This window comes from Ailuropoda melanoleuca, chromosome 3 (genome assembly GCF_002007445.2).
Source record: "Ailuropoda melanoleuca isolate Jingjing chromosome 3, ASM200744v2, whole genome shotgun sequence".
Lineage (NCBI taxonomy): Eukaryota > Metazoa > Chordata > Mammalia > Carnivora > Ursidae > Ailuropoda > Ailuropoda melanoleuca.
The window spans coordinates 47104079-47123281 of NC_048220.1; positions in this window are offsets into that span (position 1 = coordinate 47104079).

Here is a 19203-nt window from a genome sequence, read left to right on the forward strand (position 1 = left end):
AAAAAAAATATGCTGCAATTCCTATTTGAAAAAATTATTTCCTGGCATAATGCAAGATTGTACACTTACCAAAGGGAAAAATGAGGAGCAGTTTTGAGCTGGAATGATAACATGCATCTACTTTTAGCTGTAGGCCTCTGCCCCTGCACCACCACCACCCCCCATCCTGTCATAAAAACACAGAGCTCGTGCAAAAGAGTGCTAGTTCCTATCGTCTTAATTCCAACCCTAGCACTGGTCACTGAGGGAACATCAGTGGAAACAGAAAATTTCCTTATCATATGTGCTCTGCTATTAAAAAATCCATTCTGTTTCTAACCATATAGCTCAAAATGAAATGGCCTTTTGAAACTAAAGACTTTTTGCCCTTTTCATTTTTACTTAGAATGTGTTAACATTCATTTTGTGCTTCCTCCCCAACTGGTCACATACTGTTTGGCTCAGTTTTTAGGGGGAGGAAAATAAAACTTTTTGGTGTTCCCGTTTGCTTTTCTGTCCTTTTTGCCCCCAAGGCTCTTGATTACAAATGTGGCCTCCAATCAAATTTAGCAGAAGAGTTTGCATACATTTTGTAATACTAGCTACAACTTTTTTTATTATATATTTTTAAGTAGGCTGTACACCCAATGTGGGGTTTGAAGTCACAGCCCCGAGATCCAGAGTTACGTGCCCCACCAGCATAGCCAGCCAGGCACACCACTAGTTATAACTTCTATGATATGGTCCTTTTAGAGCCTTACAAATTCCGCTAATCTAATCTAGAAAATCAGTCCCTTTGATCAAAGTATTTCTGAGAAAGACATCCATACATATAGCCAGATAGTCCTCGGCAATAGGAAACAGGAGTTTATTCATTGGCCGGGCCCTACAGGTTGTTTCCAGGCCGCATCTGTTCTGAGAGGTTATAGCTTCCATTCTGGTTGGTCAGTGACCAAGCCATCTCAGCTGCTAAATATTAACATCCTGAGTAGGAGTCAAAGAAAATCTTTATCAAATTTGGCTTTGAAATCCTTCAAGAATAAAACATACCTACCAGATAACTGAATTCATTATCTCCAGGGTTAATTTCAATGGAGCTTCCTTAATAGCCTCACAACCTAACTCCTCTCCTTAAGAAATGAATGGCGGTTTTCCCACCAAACCTTCACCGCAAAGCTTTGGGCAAGACTTTTCTAGAGGTACTACCTTTACCACCTCACCTTCCATTCCGTCTTCCAACGCCATCCCTCACCACGGCATCTTGTCTCCCTCTCAGGGAGGCCACCAATGAGCTCCACATTGCTCACCCACTGGGCCTTTTCTGTCTTGATCTCAGTTGATTTCCCTACAGTATTTCCCCTGTTGACTCCGTCCTCCTTCCTGAAACTCTCTCCTCCCATGTTGGCTACAAAATTTGCTCTTGATCTTTCTCATCTCTCTGTTTCTTGGCCTTATAACCTTCCCCTTTCTCCACAAACCCCTAAAGCACTGACATTCCCCAGATCTTTGCTCTGTCTACACTCTCACTTAAGGTGATCACATTCATTTCTGCCTCTGTATCAATGTGCATTATCATAAATGTGTAAGACCGAACTCAACCTTTCATTTAAATCTGGTACTTGGCCTACACCTCCTAGTTCAGCAAGGACTTCCCCCACCAACCAGTCACCCAAACCAAAAACCTGGCAATTATTCCTGACTCCTAATTCCCCTCAAATCCCCATATTCAATAACTCAGTCAATATTCCAGTCTATGTTCCCTTCTTAGTATATCCTAAATCTTGCACACTCATTCTCTCTCCACTAACACAACCTCAGCTCAACCCCTCATACTTCTCCCATTTCTCCATTATAGAAACATAGATTGGTTTCCTAACTAGTCCCTTTGTTTCCTCTTTAGCCTCCAAACTGATGCCAGAATCTCTTTTGGAAATGACTATACACACACACACACACACACACACACACACACACGGACTTGCTTTCATTTATAAACTTTTGTAGCTCTCTGTACATAGTATTATGCTAACACTATCATACTATACCCTAATGTGTTGAGAGTTATTTGTCTGTCTTCCCAACTAGACTACCAGCCAGTTGAAGTCAGCTTCTAAATCTTAGTGAGCTTTGCTGATACCATACCTAATATAGTAGGAGCTCACTTAATGGATGTTGAAAGAATGAACTGGAAAACCCTACTGATGCTACATAAGGAGAATTTAAGAAATGAAAGAGTTAAGTTTGGAAAGGGATATGGAAAAAAGTCGGCCTCTCTGGGACTTCCCAATGGAAGGGAAAAGAGAGAATATAACTAACATAGGGCTTCCTAACCTTTGCTGGACCATACATCCTTTTGAAAATCTGATGAAAATTAAGAGCTCTCTCTACAGGAAAAAAAAAATATGTCTATACACATCACACAAAATTCTGCATACAACTTCAGGGATTCTCTTTACAGTTATCCTAAGGTCACATAAATCCAAGGAGTTATAGGAAAACATGTGGGATAGTTCAGGTGGGTGCGAATGGAATGAGAATTTGTTCCAGGAAGTAAGAACATTTTCCCAACTTCACACATTGCACAAAACTATATATCACATTCATTAAAAGGACAAATAATTTTTTTAACTAAAAGATATCAGGGAAAATATTTTTATAATCCCAAAGCAAGTACAAAATTATTAAGCCATAGAGGAAAGGACTGACAGATTTGACTACATAAACTTCTGAACAAAATAAGGCACCATGGCTGAAGAAAAAAGGCAAATGCCAAAATATATAAAGTATGTGAAATATACAAAATAAGTATACATAAGTACATCCAGAAAATACGTAAGGAGTGACTCCATGGCAATAAACTAACAAATACCACGATAGAAAAAAATGGACAATGGGCAAAAATAGACATTCCACAGAAGAACAAATGCAAATTACCAACTTTTGGAAATGCTCAACTTTTATCAATCAACAGAATACAAATTAAAACAACTAAATCATTCTTCTTTATCCACCATTTTGGCAAAAATTAACAAGACTGATGATATCCAGAGTTGTCGAGGATAGGGGGGAAAATGGGTACTATCACATACACCGATGGTGGGAACGAAAATGAGTATTCTTTTAGAAAGACAATTTGGCAACATCTGTCAATATTGTAAATACCCGTACAGTTTTACCCAGAAATTCCACCAGTAAAGCCTCTATTCTAGAGAAATATTTGCACCTGTGCACAAAGAAGCATAAATAAGGATATTCACTGCAGTGTTGTTTAAAGTAGAGAAAGCTGGGGGCGCCTGGGTGGCACGGCGGTTAAGCGTCTGCCTTTGGCTCAGGGCGTGATCCCGGCGTTATGGGATCAAGCCCCACATCAGGCTCCTCTGCTATGAGCCTGCTTCTTCCTCTCCCACTCCCCCTGCTTGTGCTCCCTCTCTCCATGGCTGTCTCTATCTCTGTCAAATAAATAAATAAAATCTTTAAAAAAAAAAAAAGTAGAGAAAGCTAAATGTCCACTTGGAGGAGAGCCAAACTACAATTTAAAAGAATGCAGTTGACCTATTTATACTCTCTAAGACATTGATAAACGACAAGAAAATGTGTATGTGTACAATGCCATCCCATTTGCATTTTTAAAAACCTGCACACTTGAATATACATATAGTTGGGTGTGAAAGGTCTGCCCATAAAGAAAACACCAAACAGTTATTACCTCTGGGGAAGGGAATGAAATTCAGAAGAGATGAGAAGACAGTACGCTTACTCCTTATTCTGTATTCTCAGATTGTTTGACCATTTTGCAACCAGGACCAGAGCGAAATGGGGCAAATTTTTTAGAGAAACATTCTGTCATATTGCCCAAGTCCTTTGTTCTTTCTGGCCTCTGGAACATATCACAACTTTGCCTCCTTTCTGCTGTTCACTGACATTTCTTTTAATCCACAAATTGTATGCTCCCTCTTAATACACATCAGAACCTGGTTCCTGTGGGTGGCTGTCACCAGCCTTTCCTCGTGGGGGCGGGGAGCCACATTACTCACCAACTGCAAAGTCATGACAACATCATATAGAAACTGGAGATGTTGACCTTGTGTTCTGTTTATGCCATTTATTCTGTTCTCTTTGAGAATTTTGCAGACGAAACCACGATTCTGTATAAATGGGTAGTGTTCAATGACAGGTCTATATTTGGTTGTAAGTTAAACGACATTGCTTTCAGAATTTAGCATGTGGGCTGTGAAATATGTAAGTTTATGAAAATGTTCTCATAACCAAATGGGGAAGAGAAAAGAGAAACCAAATTACTTCTAGTAGAGATCACTGTGGTAATCTGCTATTAATCCCTCTTCATCCCAGGAATTAAGTATTCATTTCCCCTCTGGATTTCCTCAGGATAATCACGTTCTAATCCATAAGAGTTCTTTCCCTCTCACCTCCCATTGCCAGGTTGAGTTTGTGACCCTTGAGATAGATTTTACCTACACCCCCACACTGGTCCACCCCACCCACTATTCTATTAAAACTATGGTTTCTTAATACATTTAAATATATACAGGTAAGTGTTCCAAAGCTACTTTTCAATCACATTTCCCCAAATATTATATTCTCTCACTAAGGAAATCTGATTTAAATCTTTATTATTTTCAAAAACTAGATATATGCCATGTAAACAAGAAGTATTACAATAATATATGTAGGGCTTACATCTCAGCATTAAGGGGAATGTCAGTATTAGCACTTCCATTTATGAAGAGAGGACAGAGACATGGAAAACCTGAATTAAGTTCCTGGAATTCACAGCAAAATTTGAACCTGGAAATATTACCAGGTTCATTTTTTCCTTTCTTATGTACAAAACTAATGCCCACACATGGCTCTAGCATATTCCCATAGTAATCACCCCCAGAGAGCCCACAGGCTCAAGGCAGTCCTTGCACTGAGGCCCAGGTGCTCATAGAAATAGCCTCTACGTTCTGACAAAGCACAGCTGACAGCCCTGGGCAAGATGAACATGGAACTCAAGGCCTTTCACCTTGGATTCTCCTCCTGGACCAGAGCCTTTTCAGGACGGGACGCTGGAGGCAGTGCGTTAACATAAAGGCAAACAGAAATATTCCTTTCTCCATATTTAATGCCAATTGGGTGATTTGTTTCCCTAGGCTACCCCACAAACATAGCTAAAATGTGCCCTGCCAAGAGCTCTCTCTGCATCATCTCACCCTATCTCATGTTCATCCACAGTGCTCAGACTCCAGAGCGATTTCTATGAATTGGGATCCATTTTGCAGAGTGCGGCTTTATGCATGCCTCATTTAAATAGGCCACTCTGTGCAGTATATGTTATTATAAGTAATGCTCCCACACACGACGGATTTTAATGCATCCTAGAAAGCAAATTACTGTCAATGTAAGTTATATAACGTTCCTGACCAAAATTAGTTGGTTATTCATCTGAAGACCAACAAACTCAGCCTCCATTGAACTGTGAAGGAAGGGGGAAAAGCATCAAATGATTATATAGACATTCTATAATTAGGGGTTGGGACACGACTCCATTGGAATCCTTGCCTGAGCATGGTTAATCGGCAACAGGTCTGGAGAGGTCAATTAGCGCAGCTCCGGCCTCAGCCTGCTGCAGACTCCAGGGATCCATTAGCATAGTCCAACAGAAAGGAAAAGACATAGACCAAGAAAATGAGTGTCTTGTTGCAGATTTGACAGCTACATTTTTCCTAGGGCTACTCCACTGGAAGTAGAACAAGATGTCAAGAATAACTTAGGAGAAGTTAAAAAAGAAAAAAAAAAAGAAAAAGAACAAGTCCTAGGGATATGTGAGAAAGTTGCTTACGACGGGAATAAATGAAGCAGGAAAAAGACAGAAGGGCAGCATTCAATGAGCTTAGATCACCCCTCACCTGGCGGACACAGGCTACTCACCAGCTGATTCCAATGCACACACTGGCAGACGAAAGAGAAAACAGGGTTTGGGAGCTATATATATATATTTTTTTATCTCCATGCTTCTAATTGTTCTTAATCCACACTCCCTAGACGGCTTAAGCATTAACAGGCTGAAGCTATGCTCTAGCATAACACTGGGTTAATTATCCTCTTTGGGTTGCAAAGGAAGAAATAATTTCACTTAGGCTACCTCAGGTAACGAGGGTTCACCGTTGAGTTATATGGGGTAATTAATGTGTGTGGCTTCTCCTTTCTCTCCCTGTCCTGCCTACTCTCACCATTTTCTCAGCCCCACCCCCCACCCCAATCCAGCTGTCTGATCCTCTCCGTATTTCTCAGTTCCAATTCCAGAGATTGTCTGTTCACCAATGTAAATTACTCTCACTGGTCAGAGCTTTCCCTGTTAGGCCATGTTAAAAGCTGCCTACCAGCCTATGAGCTGGCTGCCCCTGGAGTCAGGTGTCTACTTCCAGTCCAATCAGATGCCCACTGAACAAGGTACAGTTTAGGGCAGCTTCTTTAGCAAGAGCTTGGAAACAAACATAGCTTTCCTTAGAAAAGATGCTGAGTGTGTCAAGTGCATGTCTACGTCAAACTGCCACCAAATACTTACGTAGAATTATAAACCATTCATTTGGAGGCAAGAATCTTTATAGGAGCAGGACTGGCTTCATGAGCTTATGACCCGTGCAATTGCACAGGATCCCTGGGCTTAGACAGGCTCACACTTGGCCTAATGCTCCACTGTGGCCATCTCGACATTCTTCATAATTTTTTAACAAGGGCCCTACATTTTCATCTTGCATGGGGTCTTGCAAATTCCCTAGCTCTTCCTGCATAGGAGTTTTTATTATAAAAAGTGAAGGGAGTTTCATAGAATCAAATAATTTTGGATCCAAGGGTTCTTTTGAGATCATTTACTCCAAATATTCATTTGACAGATAAGATAACCGAGGTCAAAGAAAGGATAATTGGCTTAATCAAGATCTCACAGTGAGTACTGGCAATGTCAGACTGGAAACAGATTCTTATCACTCTGTGTCCAACCTTCTCATTCCCCCATGTGGCAGGCTTCCCAGCAGAGAGGACTGCTTGACACTTAGTCTATTTTGCCAAAATATTTGGTAAGCTACTTAGAATTCTCATAAAATGAGGCTGATGTAAAAACACAAATGTCGATCTTTCCTTGTTCAGTCTTATAGTTTATTTCTTCACCTATGACCTCAGAACAAATTCCGCTGACAATCCCCAAAATCCAAAACAAAACCTGGGCAGACTAATAGAAACTCTATGGAGGATCATTTGGTAACAGATATCAAAATTACACTGTTCATGCCCTTCAACCCAGCAATTCCATTTCTACTCATAGTCCCACATATGTACAAGGACTACTGCATGCCAAGACTACTCATTGCAGTGTTGATGATAATAGCAAAAGATTGGAAACAATCTAAATATCCATCAACAGGAGGCTGGTTGGAAAAAAAAAAAAAGCTGATACTACATTCAGGCAACAGGATATTATGTAGCTCTTAGGAAAGAGCCTAATCTGTATCTACTAATATAGAACAAGACCAAAATATTGTTTCATGAAAAAGCAAGGTGCAAAAGACTATACAACATGCTTCTGTTTGTGGGGGGAAGTTATCTCATTTATATATGCTATAATTACACACAGACACGTGTTGGAGGGATTTGTATACGCATGGATTTGTCTGGAAGTATATACGAAAGAAAAGAGAGACTGCCCCTGACCAAGGGACACAGGGGACTCAGGGATAGGAATGTGGGGGAGATTTTTATTCTATGCCCTTTGTTCCCTTAAAATTTGTACTATGTGCACACACTATGTTTTCAAAAACTAATTAAATTAAATGAGTGTCTGAAGAGGGACCCCATGCCACCACCAGTATTGTATCACACCTACAACAATGAAAAACATACTATGGCTACCATTTTTACTAAGGCTTTTTCTGGGATCTTGTATTGAAGTTGCAGACAAAAGAAATTATACGTATTAAATTAGTCTGAAAAACAATTCTCTCTCCTTCACCTCCTCTGCTCCACATAAAAAGAAAAATCTGAAATGTTCTCAAAACCTGTATAATACATTGCTTGTTTAGTCATTGGCACGACTGTGTGACACAGTGGAGAAAATGAGGAATGCTCCCAATCTTCCTTTGGAAACTGGCCAATATCATCCCAAAGGGTCCTTCAGACATTATCCACTTACATTGTCTCAGTTCACCCACCATCAGGACTCCAACACACTTTAACAAGAGTTTTATTTTGAACCAAAAACACAAAGGGGGACTAAAACCTCAACACTTCCATGGTTTAGCAAAAGTACATTCTCCTCAGGTGAGAGCAGAAGAGATGAGCTTAGTCCTCTTGATAAACCCACTTCCCTTCGGAAAACTGGGGTTCTTAGTTAGGAAGCAAACACAAGGGCTTGTCTTTCCCCCTCAAAATTCTCTTTACTGGTCCACTTCCACACAGCCTACATTTATACAACCCACGTGTGGTGCATCAAAGACGGCCACGAATTCTTTGACACCCCTCTCCTTGGAAAGTGAGGTCTGTTTCCATTCTCCTTGGTTCTGGGCTGCCCTGTGACTGCTTTGACCAGTGGAGTATGGCAGAATTGGTGCAATGCCAATTCCAAGAGCAGTCTTTAAGAGAACTGGCAGCTTCCTCCTTGTTTTCTTAGAGTCCCAAGCAAGGCACTGTGTAAAAGTCCAATTGCTCTCCTAGAAAGAGCATATGGAGATGTCCTAGGATGACATGGAGATGGAAAGGGGCCTAAAGTCACTGCTATCAGGACACCAAACTGTGGGTGAAACCATCTTGGACACTCCAGCCCATACCAGCCATGAGCAGAAGAGCACCAAGTGACCCAGTCAACGCCATGTGAAACAGAAGAGTCACCCAGCCAAGCACAGCCCAAATTCCTGACCCCCCAAATTGTGGATATAATTAAATATTGTTTGAAGACATTACGTTTGGGGGTACTTTGTTATACAGAAATAGATACCCAGGATACCACCCTGTCACTATGAAACGCTGACTTTTCATGCTCAGAATTCAATCTTTCCTGATTTGCTTTAGAATCGTGATAGAAGGATCTCACGCCAGGCAGCCATAGCTACAGGAAAAAGGGGCCGGGTCCAAGCTGAAACAACAAAAGAATCTCGTTCCCCCACCACAGTGCGGGAGAGGAGTCTACCTGGCCAAGTTGAAGCACCATCCCCGGCCACTAAGGACTCCAGAGTTCGTGGGCCACAGAACTTGAAGTTTGCCAGTTCACATAGGACCCCCGTCCCCAAGGATGTCCTTTGACCAGTCCCAACCACTCCAATCCTCCACCTAACCCATGTCCACCAACCCCATGTCTACCACCTCATGGGTGTCACGTGTGTTTATTCTTAGATAGAAAGTGAGAACCAGACCCTCTTACTCCAGCTCTTGCCCTTTCAACTGGGCTGAGAGAAGGAAAGCTGAGACATGGAAGGAGAGATTTCTGGATCAACTTCCCTGGCCCATGATGACTGGCAGTTGCCACCCACTCCAGCCTATGTGCCTGTTCTCACCCACCCACAGGGTTACCAAGGCCTCAGAGAGGTGGCACTGTCAGAAACCATAATTAGGGATTTCATCATATGCTTTAGCTCCCTGAGAACACATTCTTCCTTACAGCATGCAAATCTATTGTTCAATTTTCAAACATCCCACTAACTTTCAAACACATTTTTGGGAACTCACTAAGTATAAAAGTAAGCCATTGCCTCTTCTGAATTGTAGACGTAGCCTTGAAATTCAGAAAAGGGCATTTCCAGGGTTGAGACGAAAATGGAAGATTTAGAAATCACACAATAAGGGAGGACAATGAGACTGGCAAACAGAGCTTAGCAAGGTCCAGGTTGTACAGAGGTGCGCATGAGCAGAGAAGCTGTGGGAAGACAAAGGGGAGGAGCAAAGCTGGTCTCTCCCCTCCTGCTTCCTGGCTTCCAAGGAGTGAAGTCCCGTTCAGTGGTACTGAGGGCCTTTCACCGTGGTCTATATAGACAAATTTGAGAGGTGGGTTGACCGTCCGATCTATTTTGATAGATTGGAGAGTCTGGATATTATCAGGGGAGAAAGGTGTTGGTTTGAGAGAACGCTTTTTCTCACAAGTCAAAGGAAGAAATTTTGGGATTTTCCTGAATTAACTCAACAATTTTCTCAATCTCTCACTTCAGACAAAATATTTAAGGAAAAACTATTTCCAGAGCATTCTTGGGTCACGTCTTACAGAAGCAGATAAGAGAAAAGGGAAGGGTAGAGCCACCCAGATTACCTGTCTGGTTGCTTAGACTGGTCCAATTTCACTAAGAATCACACAAACCTCTTCATTCCTTCTGCCGTGTTCACCTGACCTTTTTCAATTTCTTTTTCTTTTTTCCATTACCTTAAGGGAGTAATCTAGACACTCTGGCTTTCTTTGCATGCAAAATGTAACAGTTCTTTCTTTCTTCTTTCAGATAAAGGCAGTCTTGGAGAAAGGAAAAGAAAAGCGCCTGGCTTCTTCAAATTAGCTCTGAAATAAAAGTCACTGCCAGATGTTATATAAAAGGTGACGTAATCCTAAAGTACTTCATTACATATGCAGCTCTGCTCTTCAGCCCAGGAGGAGTTTATTACATTTTGTCGATCCCATTTTCTATACCCACATCATTTTTACATAATTTTTCCTGCCTGACAGACATCTTCACATTTTCACAGCAACCCATCAAGAAAGCATTACCACAGCACAGGGAACCAGGTTAGTGGTTTACAAATAACAGTGCTAATAAGCCAGATTTGTCCCTGAGATACAAATCAGGGGTCAGCGGTCCATCCATGCATGTGAGAAGCACATCTATTTTAGCATAATAGGGAAGAAATCAGAGCTGCATTCCAGCTGACACCATGCTCTTCCAGAACATGTACCGAATCTATTCCACAAGTAGGAAAATGGGGAAGTGCCAATCTAAACTTATTCCTGCGATTCTCTTTGTTTTCCTAATAAATTCCTAGCTCATAGTGAAATAGATAGCCATGACAAATGCATTAAGATCAAATTTCCTGCCTTTTGGGATTGGCACAAAATTTAGAAGAAAACGCACCGTTTGTACCAATGCAATGTCTAAGCTCCTGAGATTCTTTCAGCGCAAACACCGCGAGATGCTTCCTCCCACTCCCCAGGTGCTAAGCAGCTTTCCTCCTCGTTCCCAGGCGCTTGCGGCCCCACTGCCCTCTGATGGTGAAAAGCAGCAGTGCAGGCTGGAAGTTTATTTCCTCCTGAAGGATTGAGACTGGCTGGAGGGAATGGCTGGGAGAGCACCTGCCTTAAGGTTAGTGTAAGAGGCCAGGTACACTCAGCAATTAGCTACTTATCAGAAATGAACCTATCTGACTTAGAATTCCAGTGGGAATTCTAAGAAAGTACCCTGTAACTACCACCCCAAGGAAACATGAACGCCATTCATCTTGAGAACCTCCTGAAGTTTTAAAGAACGACCCCTGTTAAAATGAACTTTATGGTTTTAACGTATAACAACAGACCGGTGATGGGTAGTAAGGAGGGCACGTATTGCATGGTGCACTGGGTGTTGTACGCAACTAATGAATCATCAAACTTTACATCGGAAACCGGGGATGTACTGTATGGTGGCTAACATAATATAATAAAAAATCATTTAAAAAAATAAATAAAGTATAATAACAAACTTAGAGTAATAGAGGCCGTCCTTCTTCCATAAGAGCAGGATGTGAATGTGGGACAAAGGGAGATGTGGAGGCGGTATGGCACTCTGACCCTCCCCAGCACCCTCCTCCCCGACTACCAAGGAAATAGATACAGATCTGTGGATAACTAGCCCCCCAATGAATTTATTCTATTTCCTCTTTGTGTCCAAGGGCAGCACATTCCTTAGTTCTACAAGTAATTTCCTTCATAGGTTCAAAAATTATTTCCCTTTTTAAGTAGTTTTTCTTTATATGAAAGTTGTTCATGCACATAGTGTAAAGAGCCGAATAATTCTACAAGTCTCATTCCAAAAACAAGGCCGTCCCAGGCATCCTCACCTTCTGTTTTTAGCTCTTTTTAACTGAATCACTTGCTATGTATGTCCATATTTCTAAATAATCTGCTTCTAGATATTTGAGTTTAGGACCCTTATATTGCCTTTACACTATGGAAGATGATTTCATACACACACACACACACACACACACACACACACACAGCTCCACCACACGTACATACTTCGCAGTATATATAATTTGGGTAAGGTTAATACTCAATATCATAATACTGTGAGTACTAAAGTCTTGACAACTAAGTCATGCAGTATACCTTACTTACCCTTTCTTGTCTGAACAAGTTTTTACTTTTCCTTGGAGTTAAAAAATAAAGTCCTTTTGGGATGCCCGGGTGGCTCAGTCGGTTAAGCGTCAGACTCTTGATCTCAGCACAGGTCTTGATCTCAGGGTCATGAGTTCAAGCCCCACATTGGGCTCCATGCTGGGCAGCCTACTTAAAAATAAATAAATAAATGAAGTCTTTTTTTCATATGCTAAGTTTTTTAGATACTCATTGTACTAGTCTTATAGGGCTGCCGACAACCTGGTATGGCTTTGAACAACAGAATTTTATTATTTCACAGTTCTGGAAATCAAGGTATCCACAAAACCATGCTCTCTCTGAAGTCTATAGGGGAGGATCCTGCTTTGCCCCTTTCTAGCTCCTGGGAAGATCTCTGCTCTGATAGTCACAAGGCCCTTTTCTCTGTGTATATCTGTGTCTTCCTGTGGCATTCTTCTCACTTGGTGTGTCTCTCTCTGTATCTTTTCTCCTCTTGTTATCACGACATCAGTCGTCTGAAATTAAGGGCCTGCCCTACTCCTGTATGGCCTCCCCTTAACTTATATCTTAATTACATCTGCAAAGACCTTATTTCTGAATAAGGTCACATTCTCAGGTTCCAAGAGTTAGGACTTCAACATATATTTTGGGTCTCACTATTCTACCCAGAACATTTATCTTCACTAATTTATCTCAAACTCTGTCCAATTATCTAAGTCTCCTCTGAGTATACTGAAACATTTTCTGTTTCCTATCAGGTTTCAGCTCCTATTTTGGTTTACATCGAGATGGGCTTTTCCTTTATGATTGGCTGCAGCTGCAGCCCATGTGCCTTTCAGGTTCAAATGCAGACACAGTGAATGTTTCTCTCTCAACAGTCCCATTGGCTGTCCAGGGTCACAGGCCAATCTCAACCCAACAGTTCCAAGCAGGAGAATACTGTGAGGACACTGGCTTAGGCCTGGTTCATACGCTCCATCCTGGAGCTGGGAGTAGGGCAGCTACATTTAACTACCTGATGGGAGCATGGGGAATAGGGGATTACACAAAGGGTAAATAGATGTTGAGCACCAAAAATAACTCGATGTCCACTATAGCTTGTTAACAATCACTGTAACAGAGGTCATTTTCCCCCAAGGCCAGAACACAGACTTTGGCCAGCTAGAGAATTTTATGATAATCTACTCTCGGAAGGTTAAGAAAACAGAGAAGAAATTGAACAAAAATACATTTAGATCTACACTTTATCCTTTTTCTGGTATTATAAGGATTCGTTTGGTAATATCTAAGGGAAAAATACTTGTCACTTTAATACATTTTTACGTCCTAAAATGTTTGGGGAGAAGGTATTATCCCACATACAAAATGTCCTACAAATGGAAGGAAATAGCCTGCGGTCAAATCCCTATGATTTCAAATAGAATGATGCAGAAAATAAAAAATTCCAACCAGGCAGGCAATAACCATCCTGTTGATAAAAATGTTCTCCTGCTGAGATGCCACAGAAGTTTTCTTCAAATGAGTTTTCACACCACACTCCAATTCTCCAACATCGTCTCCTCCCATCTACAAGGAAGAGCACAACAGCCTCATTTCCCTCCCCCCTCACAGCATCTGTGTCTGTGAAGGAGCAGAAAATATTTAACTTTAGGTTTCCTTTTCTTTGGTTCCCCTATTAATTTTTTTCTACTTTTGACTGGATTTTTTATAGTTTTGAACCACAGATCACAAACTTAAACAGTCACTTTAGTCACTGAAACTGAATGGTGGAGCCTAAGAATTAACAATCTTCCACCATGAGCAGCTCGGTCAAGGCAAACAAAATCTTAAAGACATAAGACCTAAGACAACAAAATCATAAAGAAAAATGAGGGATATAGAAGATGGTGTGATCGTTAACTTGATGTGTCAACTTGACTGGCCATGGGATGCCCTGATATCTGGTTAGACATTGCTGGGTGTGTCTGTGAGGATGCTTCAAAAAAAGATTAGCATTTGAATTGGTGGACTGAATAAAGCAGATTGCCCTCCCCAGTGTAGGTGGGCCTCATCCAATCCTTTGAGGGCATAAATAGAACAAAATGGCAGAGAAAGTTGACTCCTCTCTGCCTGACTACTTGAAGTGAGACATTGATCTTCTCCCTCGGCACTCCTGGTTTTCAGGCCTTCAGGCCCAGACTGAAATCTCCAGTTCTCAGAGCTTCAAACTACATCCTTGGCTCTCTTGTGCCTCCAGCTTGCAGATGGTGGATCATGGGACTTTTCAGCCTCCGTGTCACATGACCCAATACCTTATAATAAACCTCTTTATATATATGTATGCATATACTATGAGTTCTATTCCCTGGAGAACCCTGATACAGATGGAGTCAGAGGGGAGCTAGAAAAAAAAAGGAAGAGAGAGAGAAATAGAGGTAAACAGTGAAAAAAACGTTGAGACTAATATAAGATAAGAAAAGCCCTAACCTCGGTATGATGGGACACGCTCTCTAGACTCAGCTACTTCCTAACTCACTGCCTACCCTGTCACCTCTCCAGGTTTACCTCTCTGGGCCTCAACCTCCCCCCCTGAGTGGAGTGACCCAACCCATCTCTTGAGTCTCTCCAGTTCTAGCACACTGTCATCATGGTTCTTCCCCTGGGACCACCGCGCAGTCAACACTCGAGTGATGGGTGCCTACCTGGCAGGGTCCTCCCCTGTGAGGGCAGGCCAGGCAAGGAGCTCACTGCAGGAACTAGATTTAAATGTTGACTTTGCCAGTATAGTCATTTCAGAATTCTGAGATCGGAGGGAGGATCCCAGTGGGACGGGCAGCTAAGTGCTGGATATAAAGCTGCCAAACCATCAGGCCCGAGGGAGGTGCTCTAAGAAGAACATTTCCTAAAAATTCATTGTTTACAATGACACATCTTGATGTGCCATTCCCAGAACCATCATCGCACCTCCTATGGGGTTTTAATGGTTGAAAAAACAATGAGCTCTCTATTCCAGGTGATATTAGCCAAAGACCTATTTCCCAGATCAATGCCCTCAACCAAATCCACCAAAGCAAATGTAGACTCTAATGTTTTATTCACCCTTCGACTTGCTGCTGCCCTACCTGTAAGGATATGAGATTTTATAGTGTGATTAGTATTGAGAAATTTAGGCCAGCAGTGATCTTCAACCTTGGGACATTAAATTACCTAGAGAACTTTTTTTTTTTTTAAATATGGATGTATTGGCCTCTTTCCTAAAAATTTTCATCTAATTGGTCTGGTGAGGAGACCCAAGCATCAGTCTCTTTTTAACCACTCCCCAGGTGATTCTACTGTGAGGCCAGGATGAGTGTCACTGGGCTGAGAGACTGCAGTGTTTCCGGAGGGCTCAGAGCAGCCATGAACACCTCTGACACATGTGCTTTACGTTCCCAATGTTTTTGGCCAAGAACTCTCAACAGAAGAGAAGTTCTGCCCACAACAGCACTAGATGCTATGTATTTTGGTCTAGCTTTTCTCTTTCCCCCATAGAGCTTGCAGCTGTTATAGACATTCCCCCAAGCAAGCAAAGGTCCTACCAAGGGTGAGAAAACCACCAAATTTCCTGCCAAGCTTTTAAACTTTGGGCTTACACTGCCATTTCAGAACTCGCACTAATAATCTAGTCTCTCCATCTAAGGGAATGTGTTCCAATGCCAAGTTCTTGTAGTTCTGTGATATACTCATCAACAAAGCCATATCTTGGGTAGTGGAGAAGGTAGAGTCAATGCCCATATGTTCCTGAATATTAAACTTTCTCCAGCATTCTGAAAAGTCTGTCTCTCCATGGAGTTTAAAAGAGCTATATCCATTTCTCCTGGGCACTATCACACAGCTTGTTGTGGACTTTAAAAGAGAATTATCTGGTTTCCGTGGACTTTTTTCACATTTGGAAATTCCACAGTAATAATCCTCCCTATAACCTGCCATATATTCAGTCCTTAAAGTATCAGTTACCATATCAGGCACTAAAATACAGTTATCTCTAATCCACAGGACAGCCATGCAAAACAAGCACTGTTTTTCCGAGTTTACAGATGAAAGGCTTCATAGCTAGTGACTGTTCGAGCTGGGATTCAGATTCAGGTCTGTCTGGCTCCAAAAATAACAATCTTTTCACAATGCCCTGCTGCCCACAGAAAATCTGTTGGAAGGTCAGTAACTGTAACAAAACAATAAAAGTAGATATTTGTATAGCAAATGTTTTCTCCCAACTCCCTGAGCCATGGAAAGGCATTCCTAGGTCATAGCTTCCCCATCCTCGACTGCAGTAAAGAAAAGTCTTTAGAGCCTCCAGTCCTTTGAGAATGGAAATACTTTCTGATTAACTTGTGTGATGTGTTGTAAAGTCACTTCTAAACTATATACAGTCAGGTCCCATAGATGATTAATCAGTATGGCTAGCAGAGGAGGAACCAGAAAGTCCAAGAGACAGACAGACAGCTTTTTGAGTCAAAAAGGAAAAACAATTTCCTAACAAAGCATCCAAGTTCTTACACTAGTGGGGTTTCTTTGTGTAGATGCCAGGAACATTGATTCAACCTCATTCAGAGCCCAATGGAGAAGAAAAAGCCCACATGCACTCAGTCCCTACCCTCACAAAGCTTTCAGTCTAATGTTGGGGAGACAGGTATTAATCAAATAATCCCACCAGCAGTGATCATGTGTAAAGTACTATGAAGGAAAAGCATGGAGTTCTTTGACAGCATATAGGTCAGGGGCCCTGATCTATTTGGGGGCAGGAAAGAGCCATGTAGAGTAAGAAAGACTTCCCTGAGGAATTTCTATTTTCCCAGTGAGAGTTCACTGTTCCCGAGTTAGCTGATGACATGTTCAGTTTTATGTAACTATGACAGCTAGGTATGGTCTACTCTCCAACCTCCATTTCAAAGCCACCAACCTAACCCATGAAATGATGGATATTGGCACCTGCCAGTTTTCTTCGGCCCCTGCTCTTCCAGGGTTTGAATTTCTAGGTTTTAGGTTTGCCAGCATAGACACAATTGTCTCCCTTCTCCTGACGCTTCTGTTCTTTTCTTTCCCCACTCTTTACCCCCAACCTAACAATTGTACCCATGGGTTGATGGTCATTCTCCCATATCTTCAAAGACAAGGAAATTAGGATTCTTGCCAGGCTTTTTAGAACCAAGAAAGATTCCCCCGGCACCCTACAAGCCAACTGAATTGACTGAGAACCTATAATATTTGGCCAGCTACATTCACCCAGGGCTGTCTTGAGGAAGCCAGGAAGAGCAGGGCCTTGATAGACAAGCCCCTACCTCACTCGGTAGGTCATGCAAAAGTTGGAAGAATGTTATGATTTGAATATTTGGATCCCCACAGAGTTGGCCCTTCTCACAGAGATGATCTAGTCTTAAAAAAGACTGTCCCCACTTCTCTATTAGTAGGCAGGGGCCGCCTCACCATCCCCTCCAGAGTCAGGAAAGGCTATTATCTATCTCTTGGATTTAGTGAACCAAACAGAAGTTTGATTTCTTTTCAGATAAAAGAGATGATGCAAATGAGAATTTTATCTTGCATGGAGGAGTGACAAAGTAGGAGAATGAATCCTACTTGATTACAATCTTCCATCATTCTGATTTTATAATTACTGAATGGAATCAATCAGCTTTCAATTGTTACCTTGGTGAAAGATTAAAACATCATTACTTGTCTTACATATTTCACACTTTAGCAAATTTTAATAAACTGAATGCATGAGAAATGGTTATATTATCTTTCATGATATTGGGATGCTAATGACATTTCTATTGATTTTAATTCACATTTGTTGGTCAAAAAGAGTCAGATTCCAATGAGGCATGGCATCCTATAATCAACACTAACAAATGAAGACCACTGAACACTGAAATAGCCCAAATGAAATCATTAATCAGAAATATCATAAAATTATCACCAAAAAACTAGGCAGGTCTTATCTTCTTAATGAACATCTTTTATGGTATATTGATTCATTTATAACTCTTACACATTGGTGATTTCTCTATTAAAGTATTTTTCAGTAAGTATAGAAAAAGCACTCTGAAAAGGCAAAATCAGAAAAGCACCAATTAATCAGTAAAGAGGATCATAGACACCTCCCCCTAAAAAACTGAAAGACGCCTGAAGATCATACAGTATATACAACTCCTCCTTAAAACCATTGACATCTGAAAAATTCTTAGCCCAGTACCAGGAAAGATTATGTAAAGTTATCAATAGCATAGAACAGAATAATAGTTAAGGGTGAAGTTTCTGCAGTTAAACATCATGCCTTCAGATAACTTTGTCTACTACACCTCTTTGTGCCTCAGTCCCCTCATCTATAAAATGGGGGCATAATAATAGCACCCATTTCATTGTCCTGGTCACGGGATGAAATGAGATACTGTGTATAAAGCATATTTCAGCATACTCCAGTCAGACTGCCTTTCCATGGTTAAAAATAGCACTAAACTTCATATATGTGAAGATGTTGTTTTGATTCTCTCCAACACTTTCTCAGTTTAAATTTTTTCCATTACTTATTCTCTCTAACTGGTCAATTGGATTCTGCCTCCTGGGGGTCTAATCAAGTCTGGGAGGGTCTTGTATATGGAGTTCAGTCTTTCATGAAGTAAAGAGTGAGGGATGAAGAGGAGGCAAGAGAGAACAGGCTCTTAAACGCTCTACCATGTGAACCTTTCCCCCCACAGCCTCAGTCTTTAATAGACCTATAAAAATCATGATAAATATCCTCTGTGGGATTCAATTTCTCGTAAAAGCTGGAAAAGGCAATGCTTTTCTCCAAGAGAATGTAGAAGGTAAAACATAGATGGCCCTGGAAAGACATACAAGTGAAGACGAGGGAGCCCAGCCTTATAACA